This window comes from Stenella coeruleoalba (genome assembly GCF_951394435.1).
Source record: "Stenella coeruleoalba genome assembly, contig: scaffold_163, whole genome shotgun sequence".
In the NCBI taxonomy this organism is placed as follows: Eukaryota; Metazoa; Chordata; class Mammalia; order Artiodactyla; family Delphinidae; genus Stenella; species Stenella coeruleoalba.
Window position 1 is genome coordinate 230,297 of NW_027645911.1, and position 16,060 is coordinate 246,356.

The following is a 16,060-nucleotide window of genomic DNA, read 5'->3' on the forward strand; positions in this document are numbered from 1 at the left end:
AACTTGTACTGTAAACGGCGTTCTTGTACACAGAGCCGTTCCAAACTTTGGGGTGGTTGTGTCTTTTTGATTTTAATTTCCCTAAGCTATAGGACCATAAGTGGAAGTGCCCTAGGCTCTGTTGCTTTGTTTTTTAGATGTTTCAGGAAACACCATACACTTCTCCCGAGTGTCTGTTGGCAATTTACATCCCGCCCATCAGCATAACAAGGCTCCCAGTTCTCAATGGCCTGTTGCCTTTCTGGATTTTACACTTTTTTCAGATGGCCCTTTTGACCGAGGGGAAGTGAGACTTCATTGTAGTGCAGATTTCCTTTGCAAGCTTGCTTGGTTGGCCAAAAAGGGCGTATGCGTTTTTTCCTGAATATATTCAGGAAAAAACGCATACGCCCTTTTTGGCCAAGTGCATCATTGTGGACGTTCTGCCTCTTTTCCTATGCTTTCAATGCAATTCCAGTCTACCTTCTGAAATCGGTTTCCTGCAATTCTGCCCCGCTTTCAAGTCCTCTTGGCAGCCTTACTTCAGTCTATTTTTGGACGATAGCTGTCATTTATAACTCTGCAGGTTTGTGAATTACAGTGCCCCTGAGCTCCTTTCTTCAACTCGCTTTCTTGTGACCTGGCCGCAACACCGCAGGATGGCTTCAGGCCCTAATCTGGTTCCGGCCCGGCATGCTGAGCCTTTGGTTAATTCCTCTTCCTGGTGGGAAATGAGAGTTAAATTTGCCCGTTCAGACACCTCCAGCTAGTCTCTCATTGGTTCTCGCTATTCCTGTTCATCTTCCGCAGAAATTGCAAACTGGGCCAAACAGGAGGTTAAAGGGACTGACTCTCCAAGTCGGGAGAGTGTTAGTAAAGCGTCTGGAATGTTGCACCCGAGTACCAGGGGAGGAAAATTGAGACATATTTGAACACGTCTCCCGTTCACATGGTTGATCATACACTGGGTTCCACATGCATGTTTTAGCTGAAGGAAGAATACCTTAAACCTGGAGAGTTGAGACCCGTGGAATGGGTACCATGCAATATGACTTCAAAGGGTCTTCATTTGCTCACCGAACCTCTCCAATCCTATCACTGCTGCGTTTATGCCCCTGTACACATGCTTGATTGTCTTTTGGAGACATAGCAATCCATAGGTTTTAAGATACTTACTAGTCAGGTACATTCTTAGGCGTTTAATATGGGGTGTTGAGTCCATTTCGTTGAGCAAGGAGTAGCTCTTGTCTATTCCATATTTGGCTTAAGGAACTTTATCTGTGCTCATTTCAATCTCTGGTTTTATGCAGCAACCCAACTCACCTTTCCCCTGAGGCAAGCATAAGTTGGTTTTCTAAATTTGAGACCCTGTTCTGTTTTGGAATGCAGTTCCTGTGTAGCCAAGTTTACATTCCGTGTATTAGTGATATCTTATGATGTTTCTTTTTCTGTGTGACTTATTTCAGTTAGAATCATCGTACCTGAATCCACTCATTATGCTGCTACGGGCCTGATGACATAGATTTCATTGCTGACTGATACTGCATTGTACGTAAGTACCACAAGTTCTTTATCCATTTTTCACTTTCTGTGATATTGAACTTGTACGGTAAACGAGGTTCTTGTAAACGGAGGCGTCCCAAACTTTGGGGTGGCTGTGTCTTTTTGATTTTAATTTCCCTAAGCTATAGGACCATAAGTGGAAGTGCCCTAGGCTCTGTTGCTTTGTTTTTTAGATGTTTCAGGAAACACCATACACTTCTCCCTAGTGGTTGTTGGCAATTTACATCCCGCCCATCAGCATAACAAGGCTCCCAGTTCTCCATGGCCTGTCCTGCCTTTCTGGATTTTACACTTTTTTCAGATGGCCCTTTTGACCGGGGGGAAGTGAGACTTCATTGTAGTGCAGATTTCCTTTGCAAGCTTGCTTGGTTGTCCAAAAAGGGCGTATGCGTTTTTTCCTGAATATATTCAGGAAAAAACGCATACGCCCTTTTGGCCAAGTGCATCATTGTGGACGTTCTGCCTCTTTTCCTATGCTTTCAATGCAATTCCAGTCTACCTCCTGAAATCGGTTTCCTGCAATTCTGCCCCGCTTTCAAGTCCTCTTGGCAGCCTTACTTCAGTCTATTTTTGGACGATAGCTGTCATTTATAACTCTGCAGGTTTGTGAATTACAGTGCCCCTGAGCTCCTTTCTTCAACTCGCTTTCTTTTGAGCTGGCCGCAACACCGCAGGATGGCTTCAGGCCCTAATCTGATTCTGGCATGGCACGCTGAGCGTTTGGTTAATTCCTCTTCCTGGTAGGAAATGAGAGTTAAATTTGCCCGTCCAGACACCTCCAGCTAGTCTCCATTGGTTCTCGCTATTCCTGTTCATCTTCCGCAGAAATTGCAAACTGGGCCAAACAGGAGGTTAAAGGGACTGACTCTCCAAGTCGGGAGAGTGTTAGTAAAGCGTCTGGAATGTTGCACCCGAGTAGCAGGGTACAAAAACTGAGACATATTTGAACACGTCTCCCGTTCACATGGTTGGTCATACTTGGGTTCCACATGCATGTTTTAGCTGAAGGAAGAATACCTTAAACCTGGAGAGTTGAGACCCGTGTAATGGGTACCATGCAATATGACCTCAAAGGGTCTTCATTTGCTCACCGAACCTCTCCAATCCTATCACTGCTGCGTTTATGCCCCTGTACACATGCTTGATTCTCTTTCGGAGACATAGCAATCCATAGGTTTTAAGATACTTACTAGTCAGGTACATTCTTAGGCGTTTAATATGCGGTGTTGAGTCCATTTCGTTGAGCAAGGAGTAGCTCTTGTCTATTCCACATTTGACTTAAGGAACTTTATCTGTGCTCATTTCAATCTCTGGTTTTATGCAGCACCCCAACTCACCTTTACCCTTAAGCAAGCATAAGTTGGTTTTCTAAATTTGAGACCCTGTTCTGTTCTGTAATTCAGTTCCTGTGTAGCCAAGTTTACATTCCGTGTATTAATGATATCTTATGATGTTTCTTTTTCTGTGAGACTTATTTCAGTTAGAATCATCATACCTGAATCCACTCATTGTGATGCTAAGGGCCTGATGACATAGATTTCATTGCTGAGTGATATTGCTTTGTAAGTAAATACCACAACTTCTTTCTCCATTTTTCACTTTCTGCGATGTTGAACTTGTACTGTAAACGAGGTTCTTGTAAACAGAGCCGTCCCAAACTTTGGGGTGGCTGTGTCTTTTTGATTTTAATTTCCCTAAACTATAGGACCATAAGTGGCAGTGCCCTAGGCTCTGTTGCTTTGTTTTTTAGATGTTTCAGGAAACACCATACACTTCTCCCGAGTGTCTGTTGGCAATTTACATCCCGCCCATCAGCATAACAAGGCTCCCAGTTCTCCATGGCCTGTCTTGCCTTTCTGGATTTTACACTTTATTCAGATGGCCCTTTTGACCGGGGGGAAGTGAGACTTCATTGTAGTGCAGATTTCCTTTGCAAGCTTGCTTGGTTGGCCAAAAAGGGCGTATGCGTTTTTTCCTGAATATATTCAGGAAAAAACGCATACGCCCTTTTTGGCCAAGTGCATCATTGTGGACGTTCTGCCTCTTTTCCTATGCTTTCAATGCAATTCCAGTCTACCTCCTGAAATCGGTTTCCTGCAATTCTGCCCCGCTTTCAAGTCCTCTTGGCAGCCTTACTTCAGTCTATTTTTGGACGATAGCTGTCATTTATAACTCTGCAGGTTTGTGAATTACAGTGCCCCTGAGCTCCTTTCTTCAACTCGCTTTCTTGTGACCTGGCCGCAACACCGCAGGATGGCTTCAGGCCCTAATCTGATTCTGGCATGGCACGCTGAGCCTTTGGTTAATTCCTCTTCCTGGTAGGAAATGAGAGTTAAATTTGCCCGTCCAGACACCTCCAGCTAGTCTCCATTGGTTCTCGCTATTCCTGTTCATCTTCCGCAGAAATTGCAAACTGGGCCAAACAGGAGGTTAAAGGGACTGACTCTCCAAGTCGGGAGAGTGTTAGTAAAGCGTCTGGAATGTTGCACCCGAGTACCAGGGTACGAAAACTGAGACATATTTGAACACGTCTCCCGATCACATGGTTGATCATACTCTAGGTTCCACATGCATGTTTTAGCTGAAGGAAGAATACCTTAAACCTAGGTAGTTGCAACACGTGGAATGGGTACCATGCAATATGACTTCAAAGGGTCTTCATTTGCTCACCGAACCTCTCCAATCCTATCACTGCTGCGTTTATGCCCCTGTACACATGCTTGATTCTCTTTTGGAGACATAGCAATCCATAGGTTTTAAGATACTTACAAGTCAGGTACATTCTTAGGCATTTAATATGCGTTGTTGAGTCCATTTCGTTGAGCAAGGAGTAGCTCTTGTCTATTCCATATTTGGCTTAAGGAACTTTATCTGTGCTCATTTCAATCTCTGATTTTATGCAGCACCCCAACTCACCTTTACCCTTAAGCAAGCATAAGTTGGTTTTCTAAATTTGAGTCCCTGTTCTGTTCTGTAATTCAGTTCCTGTGTAGCCAAGTTTACATTCCGTGTATTACTGATATCTTATGATGTTTCTTTTTCTGTGTGACTTACTTCAGTTAGAATCATCATACCTGAATCCACTCATTGTGCTGCTAAGGGCCTGATGACACAGATTTCATTGCTGAGTGATATTGCTTTGTAAGTACATACCACAACTTCTTTATCCATTTTTCACTTTCTGCAATGTTGAACTTGTACTGTAAACGAGGTTCTTGTAAACAGAGCCATTCCAAACTTTGGGGTGGCTGTGTCTTTTTGATTTTAATTTCCCTAAGCTATAGGACCATAAGTGGAAGTGCCCTAGGTTCTGTTGCTTTGTTTTTTAGATGTTTCAGGAAACACCATACACTTCTCCCGAGTGGTTGTTGGCAATTTACATCCCGCCCATCAGCATAACAAGGCTCCCAGTTCTCAATGGCCTGTCCTGCCTTTCTGGATTTTACACTTTTTTCAGATGGCCCTTTTGACCGGGGGGAAGTGAGACTTCATTGTAGTGCAGATTTCCTTTGCAAGCTTGCTTGGTTGGCCAAAAAGGGCGTATGCGTTTTTTCCTGAATATATTCAGGAAAAAACGCATACGGCCTTTTTGGCCAAGTGCATCATTGTGGACGTTCTGCCTCTTTTCCTATGCTTTCAATGTAATTCCAGTCTACCTCCTGAAATCGGTTTCCTGCAATTCTGCCCCGCTTTCAAGTCCTCTTGGCAGCCTTACTTCAGTCTATTTTTGGACGATAGCTGTCATTTATAACTCTGCAGGTTTGTGAATTACAGTGACCCTGAGCTCGTTTCTTCAACTCGCTTTCTTGTGACCTGGCCGCAACACCGCAGGACGGCTTCAGGCCCTAATCTGGTTTCGGCCCGGCATGCTGAGCCTTTGGTTAATTCCTCTTCCTGGTGGGAAATGAGAGTTAAATTTGCCCGTCCAGACACCTCCAGCTAGCCTCTCATTGGTTCTCGCTATTCCTGTTCATCTTCCGCAGAAATTGCAAACTGGGCCAAACAGGAGGTTAAAGGGACTGACTCTCCAAGTCGGGAGAGTGTTAGTAAAGCGTCTGGAATGTTGCACCCGAGTACCAGGGGAGGAAAACTGAGACATATTTGAACACGTCTCCCGATCACATGGTTGATCATACTCTGGGTTCCACATGCATGTTTTAGCTGAAGGAAGAATACCTAAAACCTGGGTAGTTGAAACCCGTGGAATGGGTACCATGCAATATGACTTCAAAGGGTCTTCATTTGCTCACCGAACCTCTCCAATCCTATCACTGCTGCGTTTATGCCCCTGTACACATGCTTGATTCTCTTTCGGAGACATAGCAATCCATAGGTTTTAAGATACTTACTAGTCAGGTACATTCTTAGGCGTTTAATATGCGGTGTTGAGTCCATTTCGTTGAGCAAGGAGTAGCTCTTGTCTATTCCATATTTGCCTTAAGGAACTTTATCTGTGCTCATTTCAATCTCTGGTTTTATGCAGCAACCCAACTCACCTTTCCCCTTAAGCAAGCATAAGTTGGTTTTCTAAATTTGAGACCCTGTTCTGTTTTGGAATTCAGTTCCTGTGTAGCCAAGTTTACATTCCGTGTATTAGTGATATCTTATGATGTTTCTTTTTCTGTGTGACTTACTTCAGTTAGAATCATCGTACCTGAATCTACTCATTATGCTGCTACGGGCCTGATGACATAGATTTCATTGCTGAGTGATACTGCATTGTACGTAAGTACCACAAGTTCTTTATCCATTTTTCACTTTCTGCGATGTTGAACTTGTACTGTAAACGGGGTTCTTGTAAACAGAGCCGTTCCAAACTTTGGGTTGGCTGTGTCTTTTTGATTTCAATTTCCCTAAGCTATAGGACCATAACTGTAAGTGCCCTAGGCTCTGTTGCTTTGTTTTTTAGATGTTTCAGGAAACACCATACACTTCTCCCGAGTGTCTGTTGGCAATTTACATCCCGCCCATCAGCATAACAAGGCTCCCAGTTCTCAATGGCCTGTTGCCTTTCTGGATTTTACACTTTTTTCAGATGGCCCTTTTGACCGGGGGGAAGTGAGACTTCATTGTAGTGCAGATTTCCTTTGCAAGCTTGCTTGGTTGGCCAAAAAGGGCGTATGCGTTTTTTCCTGAATATATTCAGGAAAAAACGCATACGCCCTTTTTGGCCAAGTGCATCATTGTGGACGTTCTGCCTCTTTTCCTATGCTTTCAATGCAATTCCAGTCTACCTCCTGAAATCGGTTTCCTGCAATTCTGCCCCGCTTTCAAGTCCTCTTGGCAGCCTTACTTCAGTCTAGTTTTGGACGATAGCTGTCATTTATAACTCTGCAGGTTTGTGAATTACAGTGCCCCTGAGCTCCTTTCTTCAACTCGCTTTCTTTTGAGCTGGCCGCAACACCGCAGGATGGCTTCAGGCCCTAAACTGGTTCCGGTACGGCACGCTGAGCCTTTGGTTATTTCCTCTTCCTGGTGGGAATTGAGAGTTAAATTTGCCCGTCCAGACACCTCCAGCTAGCCTCTCATTTGTTCCCGCTATTCCTGTTCATCTTCCGCAGAAATTGCAAACTGGGCCAAACAGGAGGTTAAAGGCGCTGACTCTCCAAGTGGGGAGAGTGTTAGTAAAGCGTCTGGAATGTTGCACCCGAGTACCAGGGGAGGAAAACTGAGACATATTTGAACACGTCTCCCGTTCACATGGTTGATCATACTCTGGGTTCCACATGCATGTTTTAGCTGAAGGAAGAATACCTTAAACCTGGAGAGTTGAAACCCGTGGAATGGGTACCATGCAATATGACTTCAAAGGGTCTTCATTTGCTCACCGAACCTCTCCAATCCTATCACTGCTGCGATTATGCCCCTGTACACACGCTTGATTCTCTTTTGGAGACATAGCAATCCATAGGTTTTAAGATACTTACTAGTCAGGTACATTCTTAGGCGTTTAATATGGGGTGTTGAGTCCATTTCGTTGAGCAAGGAGTAGCTCTTGTCTATTCCATATTTGGCTTAAGGAACTTTATCTGTGCTCATTTCAATCTCTGGTTTTATGCAGCAACCCAACTCACCTTTCCCCTGAAGGAAGCATAAGTTGGTTTTCTAAATTTGAGACCCTGTACTGTTTTGGAATGCAGTTCCTGTGTAGCCAAGTTTACATTCCGTGTATTACTGATATCTTATGATGTTTCTTTTTCTGTGTGACTTACTTCAGTTAGAATCATCATACCTGAATCCACTCATTGTGCTGCTAAGGGCCTGATGACACAGATTTCATTGCTGAGTGATATTGCTTGTAAGTAAATACCACAACTTCTTTCTCCATTTTTCACTTTCTGCGATGTTGAACTTGTACTGTAAACGAGGTTCTTGTAAACAGAGCCGTTTCAAACTTTGGGGTGGCTGTGTCTTTTTGATTTTAATTTCCCTAAGCTATAGGACCATAAGTGGAAGTGCCCTAGGTTCTGTTGCTTTGTTTTTTAGATGTTTCAGGAAACACCATACACTTCTCCCGAGTGGTTGTTGGCAATTTACATCCCGCCCATCAGCATAACAAGGCTCCCAGTTCTCAATGGCCTGTTGCCTTTCTGGATTTTACACTTTTTTCAGATGGCCCTTTTAACCGGGGGGAAGTGAGACTTCATTGTAGTGCAGATTTCCTTTGCAAGCTTGCTTGGTTGGCCAAAAAGGGCGTATGCGTTTTTTCCTGAATATATTCAGGAAAAAACGCATACGCCCTTTTTGGCCAAGTGCATCATTGTGGACGTTCTGCCTCTTTTCCTATGCTTTCAATGCAATTCCAGTCTACCTCCTGAAATCGGTTTCCTGCAATTCTGCCCCGCTTTCAAGTCCTCTTGGCAGCCTTACTTCAGTCTATTTTTGGACGATAGCTGTCATTTATAACTCTGCAGGTTTGTGAATTACAGTGCCCCTGAGCTCCTTTCTTCAACTCGCTTTCTTGTGACCTGGCCGCAACACCGCAGGATGGCTTCAGGCCCTAATCTGATTCTGGCATGGCACGCTGAGCCTTTGGTTAATTCCTCTTCCTGGTAGGAAATGAGAGTTAAATTTGCCCGTCCAGACACCTCCAGCTAGTCTCCATTGGTTCTCGCTATTCCTGTTCATCTTCCGCAGAAATTGCAAACTGGGCCAAACAGGAGGTTAAAGGGACTGACTCTCCAAGTCGGGAGAGTGTTAGTAAAGCGTCTGGAATGTTGCACCCGAGTACCAGGGTACGAAAACTGAGACATATTTGAACACGTCTCCCGATCACATGGTTGATCATACTCTAGGTTCCACATGCATGTTTTAGCTGAAGGAAGAATACCTTAAACCTAGGTAGTTGCAACACGTGGAATGGGTACCATGCAATATGACTTCAAAGGGTCTTCATTTGCTCACCGAACCTCTCCAATCCTATCACTGCTGCGTTTATGCCCCTGTACACATGCTTGATTCTCTTTTGGAGACATAGCAATCCATAGGTTTTAAGATACTTACAAGTCAGGTACATTCTTAGGCATTTAATATGCGTTGTTGAGTCCATTTCGTTGAGCAAGGAGTAGCTCTTGTCTATTCCATATTTGGCTTAAGGAACTTTATCTGTGCTCATTTCAATCTCTGGTTTTATGCAGCACCCCAACTCACCTTTACCCTTAAGCAAGCATAAGTTGGTTTTCTAAATTTGAGTCCCTGTTCTGTTCTGTAATTCAGTTCCTGTGTAGCCAAGTTTACATTCCGTGTATTACTGATATCTTATGATGTTTCTTTTTCTGTGTGACTTACTTCAGTTAGAATCATCATACCTGAATCCACTCATTGTGCTGCTAAGGGCCTGATGACACAGATTTCATTGCTGAGTGATATTGCTTTTTAAGTAAATACCACAACTTCTTTCTCCATTTTTCACTTTCTGCGATGTTGAACTTGTACTGTAAACGAGGTTCTTGTAAACAGAGCCGTTTCAAACTTTGGGGTGGCTGTGTCTTTTTGATTTTAATTTCCCTAAGCTATAGGACCATAAGTGGAAGTGCCCTAGGTTCTGTTGCTTTGTTTTTTAGATGTTTCAGGAAACACCATACACTTCTCCCGAGTGGTTGTTGGCAATTTACATCCCGCCCATCAGCATAACAAGGCTCCCAGTTCTCAATGGCCTGTTGCCTTTCTGGATTTTACACTTTTTTCAGATGGCCCTTTTAACCGGGGGGAAGTGAGACTTCATTGTAGTGCAGATTTCCTTTGCAAGCTTGCTTGGTTGGCCAAAAAGGGCGTATGCGTTTTTTCCTGAATATATTCAGGAAAAAACGCATACGCCCTTTTTGGCCAAGTGCATCATTGTGGACGTTCTGCCTCTTTTCCTATGCTTTCAATGCAATTCCAGTCTACCTCCTGAAATCGGTTTCCTGCAATTCTGCCCCGCTTTCAAGTCCTCTTGGCAGCCTTACTTCAGTCTATTTTTGGACGATAGCTGTCATTTATAACTCTGCAGGTTTGTGAATTACAGTGCCCCTGAGCTCCTTTCTTCAACTCGCTTTCTTGTGACCTGGCCGCAACACCGCAGGATGGCTTCAGGCCCTAATCTGATTCTGGCATGGCACGCTGAGCCTTTGGTTAATTCCTCTTCCTGGTAGGAAATGAGAGTTAAATTTGCCCGTCCAGACACCTCCAGCTAGTCTCCATTGGTTCTCGCTATTCCTGTTCATCTTCCGCAGAAATTGCAAACTGGGCCAAACAGGAGGTTAAAGGGACTGACTCTCCAAGTCGGGAGAGTGTTAGTAAAGCGTCTGGAATGTTGCACCCGAGTACCAGGGTACGAAAACTGAGACATATTTGAACACGTCTCCCGATCACATGGTTGATCATACTCTAGGTTCCACATGCATGTTTTAGCTGAAGGAAGAATACCTTAAACCTAGGTAGTTGCAACACGTGGAATGGGTACCATGCAATATGACTTCAAAGGGTCTTCATTTGCTCACCGAACCTCTCCAATCCTATCACTGCTACGTTTATGCCCCTGTACACATGCTTGATTCTCTTTTGGAGACATAGCAATCCATAGGTTTTAAGATACTTACAAGTCAGGTACATTCTTAGGCATTTAATATGCGTTGTTGAGTCCATTTCGTTGAGCAAGGAGTAGCTCTTGTCTATTCCATATTTGGCTTAAGGAACTTTATCTGTGCTCATTTCAATCTCTGGTTTTATGCAGCACCCCAACTCACCTTTACCCTTAAGCAAGCATAAGTTGGTTTTCTAAATTTGAGTCCCTGTTCTGTTCTGTAATTCAGTTCCTGTGTAGCCAAGTTTACATTCCGTGTATTACTGATATCTTATGATGTTTCTTTTTCTGTGTGACTTACTTCAGTTAGAATCATCATACCTGAATCCACTCATTGTGCTGCTAAGGGCCTGATGACACAGATTTCATTGCTGAGTGATATTGCTTTGTAAGTACATACCACAACTTCTTTATCCATTTTTCACTTTCTGCAATGTTGAACTTGTACTGTAAACGAGGTTCTTGTAAACAGAGTCATTCCAAACTTTGGGGTGGCTGTGTCTTTTTGATTTTAATTTCCCTAAGCTATAGGACCATAAGTGGAAGTGCCCTAGGTTCTGTTGCTTTGTTTTTTAGATGTTTCAGGAAACACCATACACTTCTCCCGAGTGGTTGTTGGCAATTTACATCCCGCCCATCAGCATAACAAGGCTCCCAGTTCTCCATGGCCTGTCCTGCCTTTCTGGATTTTACACTTTTTTCAGATGGCCCTTTTGACCGGGGGGAAGTGAGACTTCATTGTAGTGCAGATTTCCTTTGCAAGCTTGCTTGGTTGGCCAAAAAGGGCGTATGCGTTTTTTCCTGAATATATTCAGGAAAAAACGCATACGGCCTTTTTGGTCAAGTGCATCATTGTGGACGTTCTGCCTCTTTTCCTATGCTTTCAATGTAATTCCAGTCTACCTCCTGAAATCGGTTTCCTGCAATTCTGCCCCGCTTTAAAGTCCTCTTGGCAGCCTTACTTCAGTCTATTTTTGGACGATAGCTGTCATTTATAACTCTGCAGGTTTGTGAATTACAGTGCCCCTGAGCTCCTTTCTTCAGCTCGCTTTCTTTTGAGCTGGCCGCAACACCGCAGGATGGCTTCAGGCCCTAAACTGGTTCCGGTACGGCACGCTGAGCCTTTGTTTATTTCCTCTTCCTGGTGGGAATTGAGAGTTAAATTTGCCCGTCCAGACACCTCCAGCTAGCCTCTCATTGGTTCTCGCTATTCCTGTTCATCTTCCGCAGAAATTGCAAACTGGGCCAAACAGGAGGTTAAAGGCGCTGACTCTCCAAGTGGGGAGAGTGTTAGTAAAGCGTGTGGAATGTTGCACCCGAGTACCAGGGGAGGAAAACTGAGACATATTTGAACACGTCTCCCGTTCACATGGTTGATCATACTTGGGTTCCACATGCATGTTTTAGCTGAAGGAAGAATACCTTAAACCTGGAGAGTTGAGACCCGTGGAATGGGTACCATGCAATATGACTTCAAAGGGTCTTCATTTGCTCACCGAACCTCTCCAATCCTATCACTGCTGCGTTTATGCCCCTGTACACATGCTTGATTCTCTTTCGGAGACATAGCAATCCATAGGTTTTAAGATACTTACTAGTCAGGTACATTCTTAGGCGTTTAATATGCGGTGTTGAGTCCATTTCGTTGAGCAAGGAGTAGCTCTTGTCTATTCCATATTTGACTTAAGGAACTTTATCTGTGCTCATTTCAATCTCTGGTTTTATGCAGCACCCCAACTCACCTTTACCCTTAAGCAAGCATAAGTTGGTTTTCTAAATTTGAGACCCTGTTCTGTTCTGTAATTCAGTTCCTGTGTAGCCAAGTTTACATTCCGTGTATTAATGATATCTTATGATGTTTCTTTTTCTGTGTGACTTATTTCAGTTAGAATCATCATACCTGAATCCACTCATTGTGATGCTAAGGGCCTGATGACATAGATTTCATTGCTGAGTGATATTACTTTGTAAGTAAATACCACAACTTCTTTATCCATTTTTCACTTTCTGCGATGTTGAACTTGTACTGTAAACGAGGTTCTTGTAAACAGAGGCGTCCCAAACTTTGGGGTGGCTGTGTCTTTTTGATTTTAATTTCCCTAAGCTATAGGACCATAAGTGGCAGTGCCCTAGGCTCTGTTGCTTTGTTTTTTAGATGTTTCAGGAAACACCATACACTTCTCCCGAGTGTCTGTTGGCAATTTACATCCCTCCCATCAGCATAACAAGGCTCCCAGTTCTCCATGGCCTGTCTTGCCTTTCTGGATTTTACACTTTATTCAGATGGCCCTTTTGACCGGGGGGAAGTGAGACTTCATTGTAGTGCAGATTTCCTTTGCAAGCTTGCTTGGTTGGCCAAAAAGGGCGTATGCGTTTTTTCCTGAATATATTCAGGAAAAAACGCATACGCCCTTTTTGGCCAAGTGCATCATTGTGGACGTTCTGCCTCTTTTCCTATGCTTTCAATGCAATTCCAGTCTACCTCCTGAAATCGGTTTCCTGCAATTCTGCCCCGCTTTCAAGTCCTCTTGGCAGCCTTACTTCAGTCTATTTTTGGACGATAGCTGTCATTTATAACTCTGCAGGTTTGTGAATTACAGTGCCCCTGAGCTCCTTTCTTCAACTCGCTTTCTTGTGACCTGGCCGCAACACCGCAGGATGGCTTCAGGCCCTAATCTGATTCTGGCATGGCACGCTGAGCCTTTGGTTAATTCCTCTTCCTGGTAGGAAATGAGAGTTAAATTTGCCCGTCCAGACACCTCCAGCTAGTCTCCATTGGTTCTCGCTATTCCTGTTCATCTTCCGCAGAAATTGCAAACTGGGCCAAACAGGAGGTTAAAGGGACTGACTCTCCAAGTCGGGAGAGTGTTAGTAAAGCGTCTGGAATGTTGCACCCGAGTACCAGGGTACGAAAACTGAGACATATTTGAACACGTCTCCCGATCACATGGTTGATCATACTCTAGGTTCCACATGCATGTTTTAGCTGAAGGAAGAATACCTTAAACCTAGGTAGTTGCAACACGTGGAATGGGTACCATGCAATATGACTTCAAAGGGTCTTCATTTGCTCACCGAACCTCTCCAATCCTATCACTGCTGCGTTTATGCCCCTGTACACATGCTTGATTCTCTTTTGGAGACATAGCAATCCATAGGTTTTAAGATACTTACAAGTCAGGTACATTCTTAGGCATTTAATATGCGTTGTTGAGTCCATTTCGTTGAGCAAGGAGTAGCTCTTGTCTATTCCATATTTGGCTTAAGGAACTTTATCTGTGCTCATTTCAATCTCTGGTTTTATGCAGCACCCCAACTCACCTTTACCCTTAAGCAAGCATAAGTTGGTTTTCTAAATTTGAGACCCTGTTCTGTTCTGTAATTCAGTTCCTGTGTAGCCAAGTTTACATTCCGTGTATTACTGATATCTTATGATGTTTCTTTTTCTGTGTGACTTACTTCAGTTAGAATCATCATACCTGAATCCACTCATTGTGCTGCTAAGGGCCTGATGACACAGATTTCATTGCTGAGTGATATTGCTTTGTAAGTACATACCACAACTTCTTTATCCATTTTTCACTTTCTGCAATGTTGAACTTGTACTGTAAACGAGGTTCTTGTAAACAGAGCCATTCCAAACTTTGGAGTGGCTGTGTCTTTTTGATTTTAATTTCCCTAAGCTATAGGACCATAAGTGGAAGTGCCCTAGGTTCTGTTGCTTTGTTTTTTAGATGTTTCAGGAAACACCATACACTTCTCCCGAGTGGTTGTTGGCAATTTACATCCCGCCCATCAGCATAACAAGGCTCCCAGTTCTCCATGGCCTGTCCTGCCTTTCTGGATTTTACACTTTTTTCAGATGGCCCTTTTGACCGGGGGGAAGTGAGACTTCATTGTAGTGCAGATTTCCTTTGCAAGCTTGCTTGGTTGGCCAAAAAGGGCGTATGCGTTTTTTCCTGAATATATTCAGGAAAAAACGCATACGGCATTTTTGGCCAAGTGCATCATTGTGGACGTTCTGCCTCTTTTCCTATGCTTTCAATGTAATTCCAGTCTACCTCCTGAAATCGGTTTCCTGCAATTCTGCCCCGCTTTCAAGTCCTCTTGGCAGCCTTACTTCAGTCTATTTTTGGACGATAGCTGTCATTTATAACTCTGCAGGTTTGTGAATTACAGTGCCCCTGAGCTCCTTTCTTCAACTCGCTTTCTTTTGAGCTGGCCGCAACACCGCAGGATGGCTTCAGGCCCTAAACTGGTTCCGGTACGGCACGCTGAGCCTTTGGTTATTTCCTCTTCCTGGTGGGAATTGAGAGTTAAATTTGCCCGTCCAGACACCTCCAGCTAGCCTCTCATTGGTTCTCGCTATTCCTGTTCATCTTCCGCAGAAATTGCAAACTGGGCCAAACAGGAGGTTAAAGGCGCTGACTCTCCAAGTGGGGAGAGTGTTAGTAAAGCGTGTGGAATGTTGCACCCGAGTACCAGGGGAGGAAAACTGAGACATATTTGAACACGTCTCCCGTTCACATGGTTGATCATACTTGGGTTCCACATGCATGTTTTAGCTGAAGGAAGAATACCTTAAACCTGGAGAGTTGAGACCCATGTAATGGGTACCATGCAATATGACTTCAAAGGGTCTTCATTTGCTCACCGAACCTCTCCAATCCTATCACTGCTGCGTTTATGCCCCTGTACACATGCTTGATTCTCTTTCGGAGACATAGCAATCCATAGGTTTTAAGATACTTACTAGTCAGGTACATTCTTAGGCGTTTAATATGCGGTGTTGAGTCCATTTCGTTGAGCAAGAAGTAGCTCTTGTCTATTCCATATTTGACTTAAGGAACTTTATCTGTGCTCATTTCAATCTCTGGTTTTATGCAGCACCCCAACTCACCTTTACCCTTATGCAAGCATAAGTTGGTTTTCTAAATTTGAGACCCTGTTCTGTTTTGGAATGCAGTTCCTGTGTAGCCAAGTTTACATTCCGTGTATTAGTGATATCTTATGATGTTTCTTTTTCTGTGTGACTTATTTCAGTTAGAATCATCGTACCTGAATCCACTCATTATGCTGCTACGTGCCTGATGACACAGATTTCATTGCTGAGTGATACTGCATTGTACGTAAGTACCACAAGTTCTTTATCCATTTTTCACTTTCTGCGATGTTGAACTTGTACTGTAAACGGGGTTCTTGTAAACAGAGCCGTTCCAAACTTTGGGGTGGCTGTGTCTTTTTGATTTTAATTTCCCTAAGCTATAGGACCATAAGTGGAAGTGCCCTAGGCTCTGTTGCTTTGTTTTTTAGATGTTTCAGGAAACACCATACACTTCTCCCGAGTGTCTGTTGGCAATTTACATCCCGCCCATCAGCATAACAAGGCGCCCAGTTCTCAATGGCCTGTTGCCTTTCTGGATTTTACACTTTTTTCAGATGGCCCTTTTGACC

General features: G+C 43.7%; 1 long non-coding RNA gene across 2 annotated transcripts in view; it reads left to right on the plus strand.

Moving 5' to 3' along the window:
• The window catches only part of LOC307181483, a 575,226-nt gene that overhangs the window by 45,170 nt on the left and 513,996 nt on the right, over positions 1 to 16,060 (plus strand). The window contains exons 1-2 of one of the 2 annotated variants that reach the window (XR_013826875.1): positions 3,046 to 3,104; positions 9,336 to 9,421. This is a non-coding gene — a long non-coding RNA (uncharacterized lncRNA). Of the gene's footprint in view, positions 1 to 3,045; positions 3,105 to 9,335; positions 9,422 to 16,060 lie in introns of those variants that run through there. The other variant, XR_013826874.1, reaches the window with a different exon arrangement.